This window comes from Aquarana catesbeiana, linkage group LG12 (assembly GCF_042186555.1).
Source record: "Aquarana catesbeiana isolate 2022-GZ linkage group LG12, ASM4218655v1, whole genome shotgun sequence".
Lineage (NCBI taxonomy): Eukaryota > Metazoa > Chordata > Amphibia > Anura > Ranidae > Aquarana > Aquarana catesbeiana.
In genome coordinates this window covers 134,454,564-134,470,676 of record NC_133335.1, presented here as the reverse complement: position 1 = coordinate 134,470,676, position 16,113 = coordinate 134,454,564, and positions in this window count along the sequence as shown.

The window sequence follows — 16,113 nt, the reverse complement described above, 5'->3', positions numbered from 1 at the left end:
TTCGAATTTGCCGCGAACACCCCAAATTGTTCGCTGTTCGGCGAACTGGCGAACAGCCGATGTTCATCTGCTGTTTACTCGAAGCTCATCCCTAATGGCAGGTGGTGAGGTGGCAGGTACTCTGGTGGCAGGTACTCTGGTGGCAGGTGGTGAGGTGGCGGGTACTCCTGATGGACAGGTACTTCTGATGGACAGGTACTCCTGATGACAGGTACTCCTGATGACAGGTACTAGATGACAGGTACTAGAACAGGTATTAGATGACAGGTCCTCTTTATTTAGGGGGGGCAATCTGGGCACAGTAGTACATATGGGTATAGTCACTGTTAGCTGATCTCCTCCTCACACTGGATCGGTGTGTGAAGAGGAGAACCCAGCAACAGCGGTTACACACTGGTGTTTTGTTTACATTAGTGACCGGCTGTGATTGGACACAGCCGGTCACGTGGTAAAGAGCCATTTCATTGGCTACAGTGATTGGGGCTGAGCTGTATCCAAGGGAAAAGCATCAGCCCCGATCTCCGCTCTGCGTGCCACCGCCAGCACCGTGCACGCCGCTTCCCAATGCCGCTCTGCATAGTGACAGGTCCACTGTTCCCGAAGCTCTGCCGCCCGCCACTGCCCGCCACTGCCCGCCACTGCCCGCAGCTCCAATACCTCCATCGGGGAATGGCTGTGTCCCGAGGGACATGATGGAACCCAGATCACTGCTCTGTGGGCCCCCGGGGGCCCACATTAGCGGCGGAAAGCTGAGGACGTCATATGATGCCCACCCAGGATGGGAGATCCCATCTGTGGGCGTCATTTGACTATGGCTGGGTATTGAAGCGGTTAACTCACCACCTAGTCCAGTTCCACTAACTCTGGTTTTTAACTCACCACTTAGTCCGGTTCCACTAATGCCACGTACACACGATCGCACAGTCCGACAACAAAATTCATGTTTTTTTTCTGACAGATGTTGGCTCAAACTTGTCTTGCATACACACGGTCACACAAATGTTGTCGGAAATTCCGAACATCAAGAACGCGGTGACGTACAACACGTATGACAAGCCGAGGAAAATGAAGTTCAATAGCCAGTGCGGCTCTTTTGCTTGATTCCGAATATGCGTAGAATTTTGTGTGTCGGAATTGTGTACACACGATCAAAATTTCCAACAACGAATTTTGTTGTCGGAAAATTTGAGATCCAGATCTCAAATTTTGTTTGTCGGAAATTTCGACAGAAAATGTCCGATGGAGCCTACACACGGTCGGAATTTCCGACAACAAGCTCCCATCAAACATTTGTTGTTGGAAATTCCGGTTTACTCTGGTTTTTAACTCACCACTAGGGATGAGCTTCGAGTTCGAGTCAAACTCATGTTCGACTCAAACATTGGCTGTTCACAAGTTCGCCGAACAGCAAACAATTTGGGGTATTCGCAGCAAATTCGAATGCCGCGGAACACTCTTTAAAAGTCTATGGGAGAAATCAAAAGTGCTAATTTTAAAGGCTTATATGCAAGTTATTGTCATAAAAATTTTAAAAATGGCAGTTTTTTCAGGAGCAGTGATTTTATTAATGCTTAAAGTCAAACAATAAAAGTGTAATATCCCTTTAAATTTCATAGCTGGGGGTGTCTATAGTATGCCTGTAAAGGGGCGCATGTTTCCCGTGTTTAGAACAGTCTGACAGCAAAATGAAATTTCGAAGGAAAAAAGCCATTTAAAACTACTCGCGGCTATTGCATTTCCGGTCCGACAATACACATAAAAGTTAATTGATAAAAACGGCATGGGAATTCCCCACAGGGGAACCCCGAACCAAAATTTAAAAAAAAAAATGACGTGGGGGTCCCCCTAAATTCCATACCAGGCCCTTCAGGTCTGGTATGGATATTAAGGGGAACCCCTGCCAAAATGTAAAAAAAAAAATGACGTGGGGGTCCCCCTAAATTCCATACCAGACCCTTCAGGTCTGGTATGGATTTTAAGGGAAACCCTGCGCCAAAAAAAAAAAAAAAAAACGGCGTGGGGTCGCACCAAAAATCCATACCAGACCCTTATCCGAGCACGCAACCTGGCAGGCCGCAGGAAAAGAGGGGGTATGAGAGAGCACCCCCCCTCCTGAACCGTACCAGGCCACATGCCCTCAACATTGGGAGGGTGCTTTGGGGTAGCCCCCCAAAACACCTTGTCCCCATGTTGATTTAAGATGAAGAAGAGAAGAAGATGAAGAGAAGAGCGGGAGCCTCCCCCCATGCCATGGGTGCGGAGCAGCCTGAGGAGAAGAAGATAGAAGATGCCGCGGAGGAGATGCTGGATGAGAACGCCGGAGGAAGAACCAAAAGAGCCAGAAGAACCAGAAGAAGAAGAAGAAGATGAAAGAAGAAAGAAGAAGCTTTAAATAAAGGAAGGGTCTGGTATGGAATTTAGGGGGACCCCCACGTCATTTTTTTTTAAATTTTGGCCGGGGTTCCCCTTTTTTTTTTTTTTTAGATATTTTTATTGATTTTTGTTTTAATACAAACCAGATGTACAAAGAAAAAAAAAAACACAACAACAAACAGTCACCAAATAAATCACTGTTAAACATTGGTATACCTTGTCAAGTATATTGTCTACATATGAGGGGGGGGAGAAAAAAGACCAAACAGCTAGCTGGTGGTAATTCGATCTGAGATTGATTACATATATTATGCATAACCAGTTATTAACGAACATGAGTTATAGTAATTCACATATATATATGATGTTCATTCTGGCACGGCACGTGAATGGCATAGATCAAGCACACACTATATAGAGAGGGTCATGGGGCTAGCCAGCCACCTGTCCCATATTTTGTGGAACATTTTTTTTCGTTTCCTGAGTTCAAAGGTAAGTTTATATAATGGTATGACATCATTAATTAGTTTTAACCACAGAGATTTCAAAGGTGTTTGTATACCTTTCCAGGATAGTAGTATAGACTTTCTAACATAAAAATAAAGGATACGTAATAGTCTCTTAGCCTGTTTTGGTATCTGTAAGTCACCAAAGACCCCCAATAAGCCATTCTTCGGGTGAATAATATTGGGGAGTCCTACAGCCGAGGAAATGAAAGAACCCACCTCTTTCCAAAAGTCCTGAACCACCGGACAAGTCCAGAAGCAATGTAGAAAATCAGCCTCTGCCCCACAGCCCCTGAAACATTCAGCATTGGGTTTCAATCCCATCTTACACAGCCTAGCCGGGGTAAGATGAGATTGGTGAAAAATCTTAATCTGTATGACCCGGTCTTTAGATGAGATAACAGTATTTTTGTATGTGTCACTGAATTCAGTCCAGTCTTCTTCCGTAAGTGAAATGTCCATGTCTGCCCATTTATTCTGTGCTTTGCTGAATCTGCGGTTAAAGTCTGTCATTAGGGCAGCGTAGTAAGCAGAGACAAGTTTATTAGGATCAGGTTGTCTTAGCAGTCTCTCTAATGGGGGCAAGTCTATGGGGTCGTTTAGGGAGCCAAACTGAGCTCTGATAGCATGTCTAAGCTGGTAATAGTGGAACAGGTAGGAGCTAGGTAAATTAAAATCAAGTCTCAGTTGTTGAAAAGTTTTAAAGCCCTGATCATTGTATAGATGGCATAAATACTGTACCCCTTTGGAGTAGTATGTTTAGTATCGGGTAAGAAGTTAAGTTCCTGTAAAGTGGGGTTAAACCACAGAGGATTGTTTGGGGATGCCGACCAAGTATGTCGAGAAATTTTTTTGCCTATGTGTTGAAAGATTGAGAGTGTAGTGGCCAGCATGGAAGTACCTGGTCTATTTGGGACTTTGCCCCTATAAATAATATTATGGAGGGTTTCCATGGAAGTTGCGATGGCACCTTCAGTAGTAGTACATGCATTTGCCAGGGCTGGATGTAACCAGTCATGTATATGCACCAGTTGAGACGCCAAATAATAAAGAAAGAAATTTGGAAATGCCAGACCGGCCATGTATGACGGCAGCCTTAGTGTCTCAAGTGCCACTCGGGGGGATCCCCCCTTCCACAGGAACGTCACACATATCGTGTCAATACGTTTAAAAATAGATTTAGGGATTGCACATGGGGAATTAGCCATAACATATAGCAATTTCGGGAGATAGACCATTTTGAGGAGATTTGCTCTTCCCATAAGGTCAAGGGGCAGATCCATCCATTGTTTAGTTTGCTCCTGTAAGCGATTCAATATGGGATCCAAATTATTAGTTATGTAAGTGGATAGGGGCGATTGTACTAGGACCCCAAGGTATTGAAAGGAGGACACCACCTGTAATTTAGAGTCCGGATGAATCTGGGGAATCGCTGCTGTATCCAAGGGGAAAAGACTTGATTTATCCCAATTCACCCGGAAACCGGAGAAATCTCCGAATATGTTAATTTCAGCTAGCAAAGACTGAAGTGACCCGCTAGTATCTGCCAGATACACCAATGTGTCATCTGCATAGAGCGAAATTCGCTCTTCTATAGTGGCAATAGGAAGTCCTTTAATAGATGAAGATGAACGGATACGTGCCGCTAGGGGCTCCATGGCTAGGGCGAATAGAAGTGGGGACAGCGGGTAACCTTGCCTTGTACCTCTTGTAATGGGGAATGTCTCTGTAACCGAGGAGTTAACTCGAACCTTGGCCTGGGGGGAGGTATAAAGGAGTCTTATCCATGCCACTACACGCGGGCCAAAACCATACAACTGCAACACCCGAAAAAGATACAGACATTCCACACTGTCAAATGCTTTGCAAGTATCTAAGGATACTATGGCCCCGCGTTGGGGGGCAATCATGTGGATATTGCAAATTATGAAATAATCTACGAATATTCATTCTAGTGGATCTTCCTGGTATGAAGCCCCCCTGGTCACTGTTAACCAGATTGGTGACCACTTTATTTAAACGATTTGCAAGCACTTTAGCCAGTATCTTAACGTCCACATTAATAAGGGATATTGGTCGGTATGATTCGCATTTAAGTGGATCCTTCCTAGGTTTCAGCAGAAGTATGATCAAGGCCTCACGCATAGTGGGGGGCAGAACCCGGTGTCTAAAGCTTTATTATAGGGGGGCATGGCCTAGCTCATGGAGGAGTGAGACGTGTTTCTCAGGAGCTCCTGCACACACCGGACTAATAGAGGCTCTCAGCGACTCCAGAACTCTGCAGACAGGTCTGTAATGGGGAAGAGAGGTGGGGGAGAAGGACGCCATACCCCTGATACACAAACCGAGGGGGAAATCGACCGCTTTTTCATACATTTGGGACAAAATCAACACGGCCCCCCCAAATCCAAGATGGCGCCGACCCGCTCCTCAGGCTCACATGCGGCCTCACAAGGAGCTACATTACAGCGCTCCACACCACATATGACAACCAGGCAGCGTGCTAGATCCCCTCCAGACTCAGAGAATGAATCTGTGCGCTCTGCATGTCATTCCCCAACATCGCACCGGTCTTTTAGTGGATGGGACATGGAAGCTTACATCAAAGCTCTCCCCACCAGACATGATTTTGAGGCATGTGTACAGAGACTTGAACGCTCTTACAAGCAGGAGATCTCTGAGCTGCGCAAGGATGTCACAAGCAGGCTAGAATATGTGGAACAAACTGTAGAAGAGACTGTCACTACACTACAGTCACATGAAATCATCTTGCAGGAGCACACATTACAGATACAGCAACTGATGTATCACCAGGATGACCAAGAAAATCGCGCCAGAGGTAATAATATACGTATACGCGGCCTCCCAGAATCTGTGGAAAATAAAGACCTGGCCCCTGCAGTCACGGCCATATTCAATGACCTGCTCCAAAAAGATAAAGAATCTCCCATAGAACTTGATCGTGTACACAGAGCCCTTGGCCCCAAAAACCCAAATCTTGAACACCCCAGAGATGTGATCTACAGAATCCACTTTTATGCGGTTAAAGATGCTATCATGCGTGCAGCTCACAACCAAGACGCCATATACTTTAATGATGCTGCTGTGACTTTATTACCAGACATTTCCAAGCTGACCCTGGATATGCGACGTGCACTGAAACCCCTCACAGGAGCTCTCCAGGAAAAGCACATTAAGTATCGCTGGGGTTTCCCATTTAACCTCTTTGCATCTCATGAAGGACGGTCGGCCACATTTCTCACTCTGGGTGACCTCCCAAAGTTCCTCGGGACTTTCGAACTGCCCCAGATCCACATCCCTGATTGGCCAATCCATGCAGCGACTCCTGGATTCCCGATCGCATCGAACTGGCAAAAACAATCTAGGAAGAACAAACGCTCAAAGTCGGTTTTCCCCAAAGCAACAGATGGATGAACCCCCGCCGCAGAACTTCCGATTAACCACTTCTTTCCTTCACAGGCACCACGCCGATGAAGCGGCCACAGTTTTATGGTTACAGTATTGTTGGGACATTATGTTTAGCTATATTATTTTGTTCTTCTCACACACAGGGTTTGTTTTGTGTTCTTAGCAGCACGGTCCTTCCTCAGTTAACAGAGATCCCAAGCCAGTACTGTGATTCCCTACTTTACTAAGGGTCCCCCCCAGACCCTGCCCCTCTCACCCCGTCCCTCATTGCTTTATGTTGTACTGTTATTCTCATATTGTTGACCCTGCAGACAGTTAGATTATCGGACCTCACCTAGGGGCTTTGTCCGGCTGGACAGCTCATAATAGTTTAGCGATGCGCATGCGACTCTGCGGGTCCTGAGTTGCTAAAGTTATAGAAGTATTTAAAATTTATTGCCTTTTTCTTTTAGTAGCCCGGTGTGTGCGGGCCCCTCTGTGGACTAACCACTACCCCCCACATAGGATTTTCAGCGCCCTTAGAGGCATTAGCTGAACTTTAGAACACAATGTTCTTTATGCGGCCTCTGAGGCCAAGGTTTTTCTTTCTCTGTTCTCTCTCTGTTTTTCTCCCTACCTATTCACTTAAACTTATTCTACAACTCAATACTAACGGACAGGGCTGGACTGGGACAAAAATTTGGCCCTGGACTTCATCCAGACTGGCCCACTTTGACAGGTCTCTCCCATGCCGGCTGGACAAACCCGCCTCCCCCGGCCTGCCACCCAAGCCCCACCCCCCACTAGCCATTAGCCGTTCTACATTATTTCTCTTATAGGCAGTACCAGTGGGAAGTTAGACATTATTTCACCTGGGGCAAAGAATCAGTTTGGCGCCCCCACCCCCCCACCCATGGGACAAGATTAGGCAGGAAAGTGATGCCACCCTCCTTCCGGATCGTATGATGAGCTTCTCAGTGTTGACCCCTGAGCATCATGTCTGTATTCAGGCGCACTGCATAACTAGCCAGGGAGAGGAGGTGAGCACTGTGGGGGGGACAGAGGACCGGAGGGAGGCGGCGGTCCACTGTCACTGAAATCGGCCCACTGAGCCATCGGCCCACCGGGAAACTCCCTGTAGTCCCAATGGCCAGTACATGCCTGCTAACGGAGGTTTCTTTACTACCTCTCTTCACCCCTCCCCCACCCCCCTGGAGACAGCGAGCCTCTCCCTTGTTTTAGTATACCTAATTATCAAATCCTCTTCCCCATGGCAGTGCAAACCCCCTTGAAAGTCTCCTCTTTAAACTGCAGGGGTTTTAACACCCCAGAGAAAAGGAGGCAAATCTTATATCATATTTACAAAAACCGTACCCAAATTCTACTCCTTCAGGAGACTCATTTTAGGTCAGACACCATTCCGCATCTTCTCCATAAGCAATATCCCACTTGGTTCCACAGCACCAACCCCTCAGCGAAATCTAAAGGGGTTTCGATAGCGTTTCATGTCTCATTCACACCAGATGTGCTAGACACCCTCATTGATCCACTAGGGAGATATGTTTTCTTAAAACTTTCATATATGAATATGATCTATACTATAATTAATGTCTACTCTCCAAACCAGGATCAACTGCAATTCCACTCCAAGGTTTCTACTCGCCTGAAAAGATTTAGTACGGTCAACATGATCCTGGGAGGAGACCTCAATGCCACTTTGATACCACGCCTTGACACCTCAATGGGTAAGTCCTCAATCTCCCCGGCTTCCCTGACCAAAATACGTACAATTCTTTCAGACTTATCTCTAGTGGACGTCTGGAGGATGTTACACCCCTCCACTAAAGATTTCACATACTACTCCCCAGCACACTCCACCTACAGTAGATTAGACTATATTTTCATCTCCCAATCCTTACTAGATTTCTCACCTACTGCCTCGATAGGCCTCACTTTGTGGTCTGACCACGCCCCCATACATATGAATTTAGGAAGCATACCAACACAAAAAAAGAGAGCCACGTGGAGATTAAACGACAATCTGCTCTCAGACTCAGTATGCACCCAGGACATCACACAAACCATCAAACACTTTGTTGCAGACCATGCCCGTGACGACACTAATCCACTAATGAAATGGGAAGCCCTCAAATGCGTCATTAGGGTAAACTTATCCAACACGGCTCTATATTAAAACGTGCGCGAACAGCAGACATCACACGCCTTCTGTCCCTAATAGCCACCCTAGAGAGGACCATAAACGATCCCCCGATGAAAAAATTCAACTAGAACTCACCAACGCTAGGAGAGACCTCTTGCAAATCTTTACACAACGCTCACTGGTAGCGAGAGATAAAGGGCGATTTGAACACTACTCACAAGCAAATCAGTGTGGCAGACATCTTGCGCAGACTCTGCAACCCAGACAGGCCCGGAGGTCTATCCCCTGTATTAACTCACCCAATAAAGGCAAAATAATAAATAATTCTTCCATAGTAGAAGAATTCCGTCAATACTATGACACCTTATACAATCTCAAGCCCCAGACACCGTCACCCAAAGTCCAAACAGACTCTCCGATTCAAACACTGTCCTCATACATTCAGGAAACTGCACTCCCAACCATCCCAGCCTCTGAAGCAGAAGACTTGGAATCCCCCCTGACTGACTCCGAATTCCAACTTGCCATAAAAAATTTAAAGAATGGTAAAAGCCCAGGTCCAGATGGGTTCTCCTCACGCTTCTACAAGACGTTTGCACCTTTGTTATCCCCCCTGATGGCCAAAGCATTCAACGCCATAGATGAGAACTTATCTCCCTCCCATACTTTATTACAAGCCCAAATAGTAGTCATCCCAAAACCAGGCAAGGATACCTCTTTATGTTCTAATTATAGGCCGATATCCCTACTAAATATAGACCTTAAACTGTATGCTAAGATCCTAGCGAACCGTATCTCACCTCTTTTGCCAAATCTAATACATAGAGATCAAGTGGGTTTTGTCCCTGGACGTGAAGCTAGGGACAATACCACCAAAACTATCCACCTCATGGCATATGCCCACCGTAACCACATACCGACCTGCCTTCTCTCCTGTGACGCGGAGAAGGCTTTTGATAGGGTCAGTTGGCCCTTTCTTCAGGCTACTCTCTCCCAAATAGGACTAAGACCTAGAATGCTAGCCCACATCATGTCACTATATTCTAAGCCCTCAGCCACAATTTTAGTTAATGGAACTCAATCAGAGAAACTCACTATTTCAAATGGCACGAGACAAGGCTGTCCCCTCTCCTCTCTCCTATTTGCCTTAGTAATTGAACATCTAGCCCAAGCTATTAGAGCTAATCCGGATATACGAGGGATACAGACCCCGTCCTCACAATGTAAACTTTCCCTTTATGCAGACGACTTGCTCCTCTATGTGACCAATCCCCATATTAGTATACCATCCATACTTGCCGAGATCAACCGATTCGGTGGTCTCGGTAATTATAAACTGAATATCTCTAAAACAGAGGCACTGAACATATCCCTACCTCAGTCGACCCTTTCCTCTCTTAAGGCCAACTTCTCATTCCAATGGCAATCAAAATCTATCTCATACCTAGGTACGGCCATCCCAAGCCGTGCCTCGGAAATATACGCCCTAAATTACAGTCCACTTCTCACGTAACTCAGACGCCTCACTGACAGCCGAGGGGACCTGCCAATATCATGGTTTGGTCGCATGAACGTATTGAAAATGGACATACTCCCTAAATTATTATACTTATTTCAAGCCCTCCCAATTGCTTTGCCATCTGCCTTCTTCCGCACTCTTCGTTCTATGGCCATACGATTCATGTGGAGGGGAAACCATCCCAGACTGAAACACAAACTTTTATGTGCCCCCATTTCCAAAGGTGGGACAAGCCTCCCAGATTTTGAACTCTACCACACAGCAGCAGTGGTCTCCCGTTTACTGGAGTGGTTTCCTCGCCCACTACTTAAAGCTTCCACTTTGGTGGAACAGGACCTATCTTCAATTGACCTCCGGGCTTTGCCATGGGGTTATGAGCGGACTCATAGATCTCTTACTAGTCTGTCTCCACTGACCAGAGATGCACTATTAATCTGGTACCGCAGAAAAGAAAGATACTCACTTTCCACTGAACCAAGTCCCCTTACCCCTCTATTTGACAACCCAGCTCTCCCAGAAGGCAGTTCAATACAAATCATAGACGATCATAACAGAGCCACTTGGCCCACAGCACGACAATTTGTCAACAACACACTTGGTACTTTCACGTCAAGATTAAGCATCACATCATCCAACGTAGCATGGTTAACACGTCTACATCTGACAGCCTACTGTAAAAAATTGTATGATTCCAAACAGATTCACAGACCTTTGACTGGCTTTGAACAATTATGCACACTCTCAGAAACCCCCCGTCACACCCTTTCATTGATCTACAAACTGATTATAGAACACACCCATGATACCTTACCCAACTACACCAAAGCATGGTCAGAGGCACTCGGGAGGGAAATAACCGATGCTGAATGGGGTAAAGCTTTTATCTTCACCCACAAATCAGCCATTTCGTGCTACACCAAGGAAAAAAATTACAAGGTTTTATCCAGATGGTATCGAGTGCCAACGAATCTCAGGATCATGTTTCCATCAACCACCGACATCTGTTGGAGATGTAACTCTGCGAAGGGTACATATAGCCACATCTGGTGGGAATGCGATGTGATAGGTCCGTTCTGGACCCAAATCTTCCAAATCTATACAGAAATTTACGATAAACCACTCACTCCCTCTCCTTTCATCGCTCTCCTATCAATACTACCTGGTAAAATCAAGTCACAAAAACACAACCTCTTAAAAATTTTTCTCAGCAGTGGTAGACAATTAATTGCTAGACACTGGAAATCCACTACTCCCCCATCTCTTTTAGAGTGGGTAAGTAAAATAAATAACACCATGCTTATGGAGGAAATGCAAGCCAGAGCTATAGACAAATACGCAAAATTCTCCTTTATCTGGAGCATATGGAGGCATTACTCCACTTCAGATAAGCTAAAAAGCAGACTCACAGCTATGAAGGCATCTAGCCAAGTTACAAATTCTACTAGTTCCACACAAACAACCTTACAATAAAGGCCCCGACTCGGGATGAGGCTCGCTGTCCCCTTCCCTCCCCCCCTTCCCCCCTCCCCCCCCCTACCTACCTTGCCAGTCTTCCTCCCTGTTCCTCCCCCCACCTCTTTTCTTTCCTCTACCTGTCATTCCAACACTTTTCTTTACTCTTATACTACTCTTTTGGGCTATCTATAGTCATGATTTTATTTTTTACCTATAGTATTCTGCTCTTTAACATCAATCCCCTCACAACCTCCAACAGATCGGTTGAACGCCAACGTCTATACGCTGATGGTATTCAGATTACTTGTCTATTCATTCCGAGTTCCTAGACATCTGGGCGCAGCATGATCCCGTAGGGGCGTCCAGATCTCGGGAATTTTAGTTAACACGACTAACAGCAAAAGTTCCGAAAGCTGTTGAGATAATACACTATGTTTATATTGAAGACAGAACGCATAACTAGACATGTGCAGGATGAAAAAATTTGTTTCGTTTAGTTTCGTTTCGATTCGTTATTTAACTTAATTCGTTTAGTTAAATTCGTTGCATTCATTACATTCGTTTTCGGAATTCGTTTCGTTTCGTATTCGAATTCGAAAAAATTTGACCGCATTCGAAAAAATTCGACCGTATTCGAAAAAAACTATCAAATTCGAAAAAATTCTAACACATTCGAAAAAAACTGTCAAATTCGAAAAAATTCTACCACATTCGAAAAAAACTATCAAATTCGAAAAAATTCGACCACATTCGAAAAAAACTATCAAATTCGAAAAAATTCTACCACATTCGAAAAAAACTGTCAAATTCGAAAAAATTCTACCACATTCGAAAAAAACTATCAAATTCGAAAAAATTCTACCACATTTGAAAAAAACTATCAAATTAAAAAAAAATGTTACTACATTTGAAAAAAATATTAAATTCGAAAAAATTCTACCACATTCGAAAAAAATTGTCAAATTCGAAAAATTTCTACCACATTCGAAAAAAACTATAAAATTCGAAAAAAACAATAACTGAATTTGAAAAAGTAAACTATATATAACCATTTTGCGAAATTTGAAATTCGTATAGAATGAAATCGAATTCCAATAGAAAAGATTAGGATAGAATAGAAAGTATAAAAGAATAGCATAGAAAAACAATAGATCAGAATAGAAAAAAATATAATATATTGTATTCTAAGCTTTTCTATTTGAATTCGAATTCATTCTGTACCAAATTCCAATTTTGGAAGATGGTTAAATATATATATTATATTTTTTTTCTATTCTGTTCCATTGTTTTTCTATGCTATTCTTTTCTATTCTATTCTAAACTTTTCTATTCGAATTTGAATTAATTCTATGCGAAATTCGAATTTCGGAAGATGGCTTCTAAAATTAGAATTTCGTATAGAATGAATTCGAATTTGAATAGAAAAGATTAGAATAGAAATAGAATAGACTAGAAAAACAATAGAACAGAAGAGAATAAAATATAATATATATATTTTTTTCTATTCTGTTTCATTGTTTTTCTATGCTATTCTTTTTTATTCTATTCTAAACATTTCTATTCGAATTTGAATTCATTCTATACGAAATTCGAATTTCGGAAGATGGCTTCTGAAATTCGAATTTCGTATAGAATGAATTTGAATTTGAATAGAAAAGAATAGACTAGAAAAACGATAGAACAGAACAGAATAAAATATAATATATATATTATATCTTATTCTATTCTGTTCTATTGTTTTTCTAGTCTATTCTTTCTACTCTATTTTAATCTTTTCTATTCAAATTAATTTTATACGAAATTCGAATTTTGGAAGATGGTTATATATATATATATATATATATATATATATATATATATATATATATATATATAAAATATTTTTTCTATTCTGTTCTATTGTTTTTCTATTATTTTCTATTATATTCTGATCTTTTCTATTTGAATTCAAATTCATTCTATACAAAATTCGAATTTCAGAAAATAGTTATATAGAAATAGAATGAAATCAAATTCTAATAGAAAAGAATAGAATAGAAAAACAATAGAACAGAATAGAAAGAAATATTTTATATATATATAAAAATAAATAAAACCATCTTCCGAAATTGGAATTTGGTACAGAATGAATTCGAATAGAAAAGATTCGAATAGAATATTTTATATTTTTTTCTATTCTGTTCTATTGTTTTTCTATGCTATTCTTTTATATTATTTTCTGTTCTATTCTAATCTTTTCTATTTGAATTCATTCTGTACCAAATTCCAATTTCGGAAGATGTGTGTGTGTGTATATATATATATATATATATATATATATATATATATATATATATATATTTTTTTTTTTTTTTTTTTTCTATTCTGTTCTATTGTTTTTCTGTTCTAGTCTTTTCTATTAGAATTCGATTTCATTCTATTTCATTCTGTTTCTGTATAACCATTTTCAGAAATTCAAATTTCGTATAGAATGATTTTGCATTCAAATAGAAAAGATTAGAATAAAATAGAAAAGAATAGAAAAGAATAGAAAAACAATAGACCAGCATAGAAAAAAAATAAAAATAAAAAAATATATATATAAATATATATACCGTATTTATCGGCATATAACACGCACTTTTTTCCCCTTAAAATCAGGGGAAAATCATGGGTGCGTGTTATACGCCAATCCCTTGCGATCCTGAGCTGACAGATCTTCAAAATCGCCGACCGCGATTTGAAAATGGCGCCGAAATACACAGAGCCGGTCCTCAGCTCTTCTCGGCCACTTTCGGCTTCACTCGAGTGCCGCCCGAACCTAGCCGAGTGTACTCGGCTAGGTTCGGATAGCTCCGCTCACAGTCACGCCCATCCTGGGCGGGACTACGAGTGGAGCCGAAAGTGAATGAGAGCCGCCGAGAAGAGCCGAGGACCGGCTCTGTGTATTTTGGCGCCGGCGGCACCATTTTCAAATCGCGGTCGGCGATTTTGAAGCTCAGGATCGCAGGGGATCACAGGATTTTCAAACTGCGAGCTGCAAGGCTGCACTGGGGCAAGGCTGCACTGGGGCAAGGCTGCACTGGGATAAGGCTGCAATGGACACTGGGAAGGCTGCACTGACAAGGCTGCACTGACAAGGCTGCACTGACATGGCTGCACTGGGGCAAGGCTGCACTGAGAAGGCTGCAATGATGGGCATTTAAATGTAAGTTTTTTTCCCTTAAACTTCCCTCCTAAAAGTTTTTTTTTCCTTAAAATTCCCTCCTAAACTTGGGGTGCGTGTTATACGCCAGTGCGTGTTATACGCCGATAAATACGGTAATTTTTTTGTATTTTTCTCTTCTATTGTTTTTTTATGCTTTTCTTTTCTATTATTTTATATTCTATAATAGTCTTTTCAATTCAAATTCATTCTATACGAAATTCGAATTTCGGAACATGGCTTCTGAAGTTTGAATTTCTTATAGAATGAATTCGAATTAGAACAGAAAATAATAGAAAAGAATAGACTAGAAAAACAATAGAACAGAATAGAAGAAAATTTAATATATATATATATATTATATATTATATTTTCTTCTATTCAGTTCTATTTTTTTCCTAGTCTATTCTTTTCTATTATTTTCTATTCTATTCTAATCTCTTATATTCAAATTTGATTTCGGTCTATATGAAATTCGAATTTTGGAAGATGTTTTATATATATATATATATATATATAAAATTTTCTATTCTGTTTCATTGTTTTTCTATGCTATTCTTTTCTATTCTATTCTAAACTTTTCTATTCGAATTTGAATTCATTCTATACGGAATTCGATTTTCGGAAGATGGCTTCTGAAAGTGGAATTTTGTATAGAATGAATTCGAATTTGAATAGAAAACATTAGAATAGAAAATAATAGACTAGACAAACAATAGAACAGAATAAAATATAATATATATAATTTTTTGTATTCTGTTCTATTGTTTTTCTAGTCTTTTCTCTTCTACTCTGTTCTAATCTTTTCTATTCAAGTTCGAATTCATTTTATAAGAAATTCAAATTTCGGAAGATGGTTTTATATATATATATATATATATATATATATATATATATATATATATATATATATATATATATATATATATATATATTATACATATACATATATATATATTATACATATACACACACATATATATATATATATATATATATATATATATATATATATATATATATATATATAAAACCATCTTCCGAAATTTAAATTTCTTATAATATGAATTTGAATTATGAATAGAAAAGATTAGAATAGAGTAGAAGAGAAAAGACTAGAAAAACAATAGAACAGAATAGAATAAATTATAATTATATTTTATTCTGTTCTGTTCTATTGTTTGTCTAGTCTATTATTTTCTATTCTAATCTTTTCTATTCAAATTCGAATTCATTCTATACGAAATTCCACTTTCAGAAGCCATCTTCCGAAATTCGAATTTCGTATAGAATGAATTCAAATTCGAATAGAAAAGTTTAGAATAGAATAGAAAAGAATAGCATAGAAAAACAATGAAACAGAATAGAAAATTATATATATATATAACATCTTCCAAAATTCGAATTTCATATAGACCGAAATCAAATTTGAATGTAAAAGATTAGAATAGAATAGAAAATAATAGAAAAGAATAGACTAGAAAAACAATAGAACAGAATAGAAGAA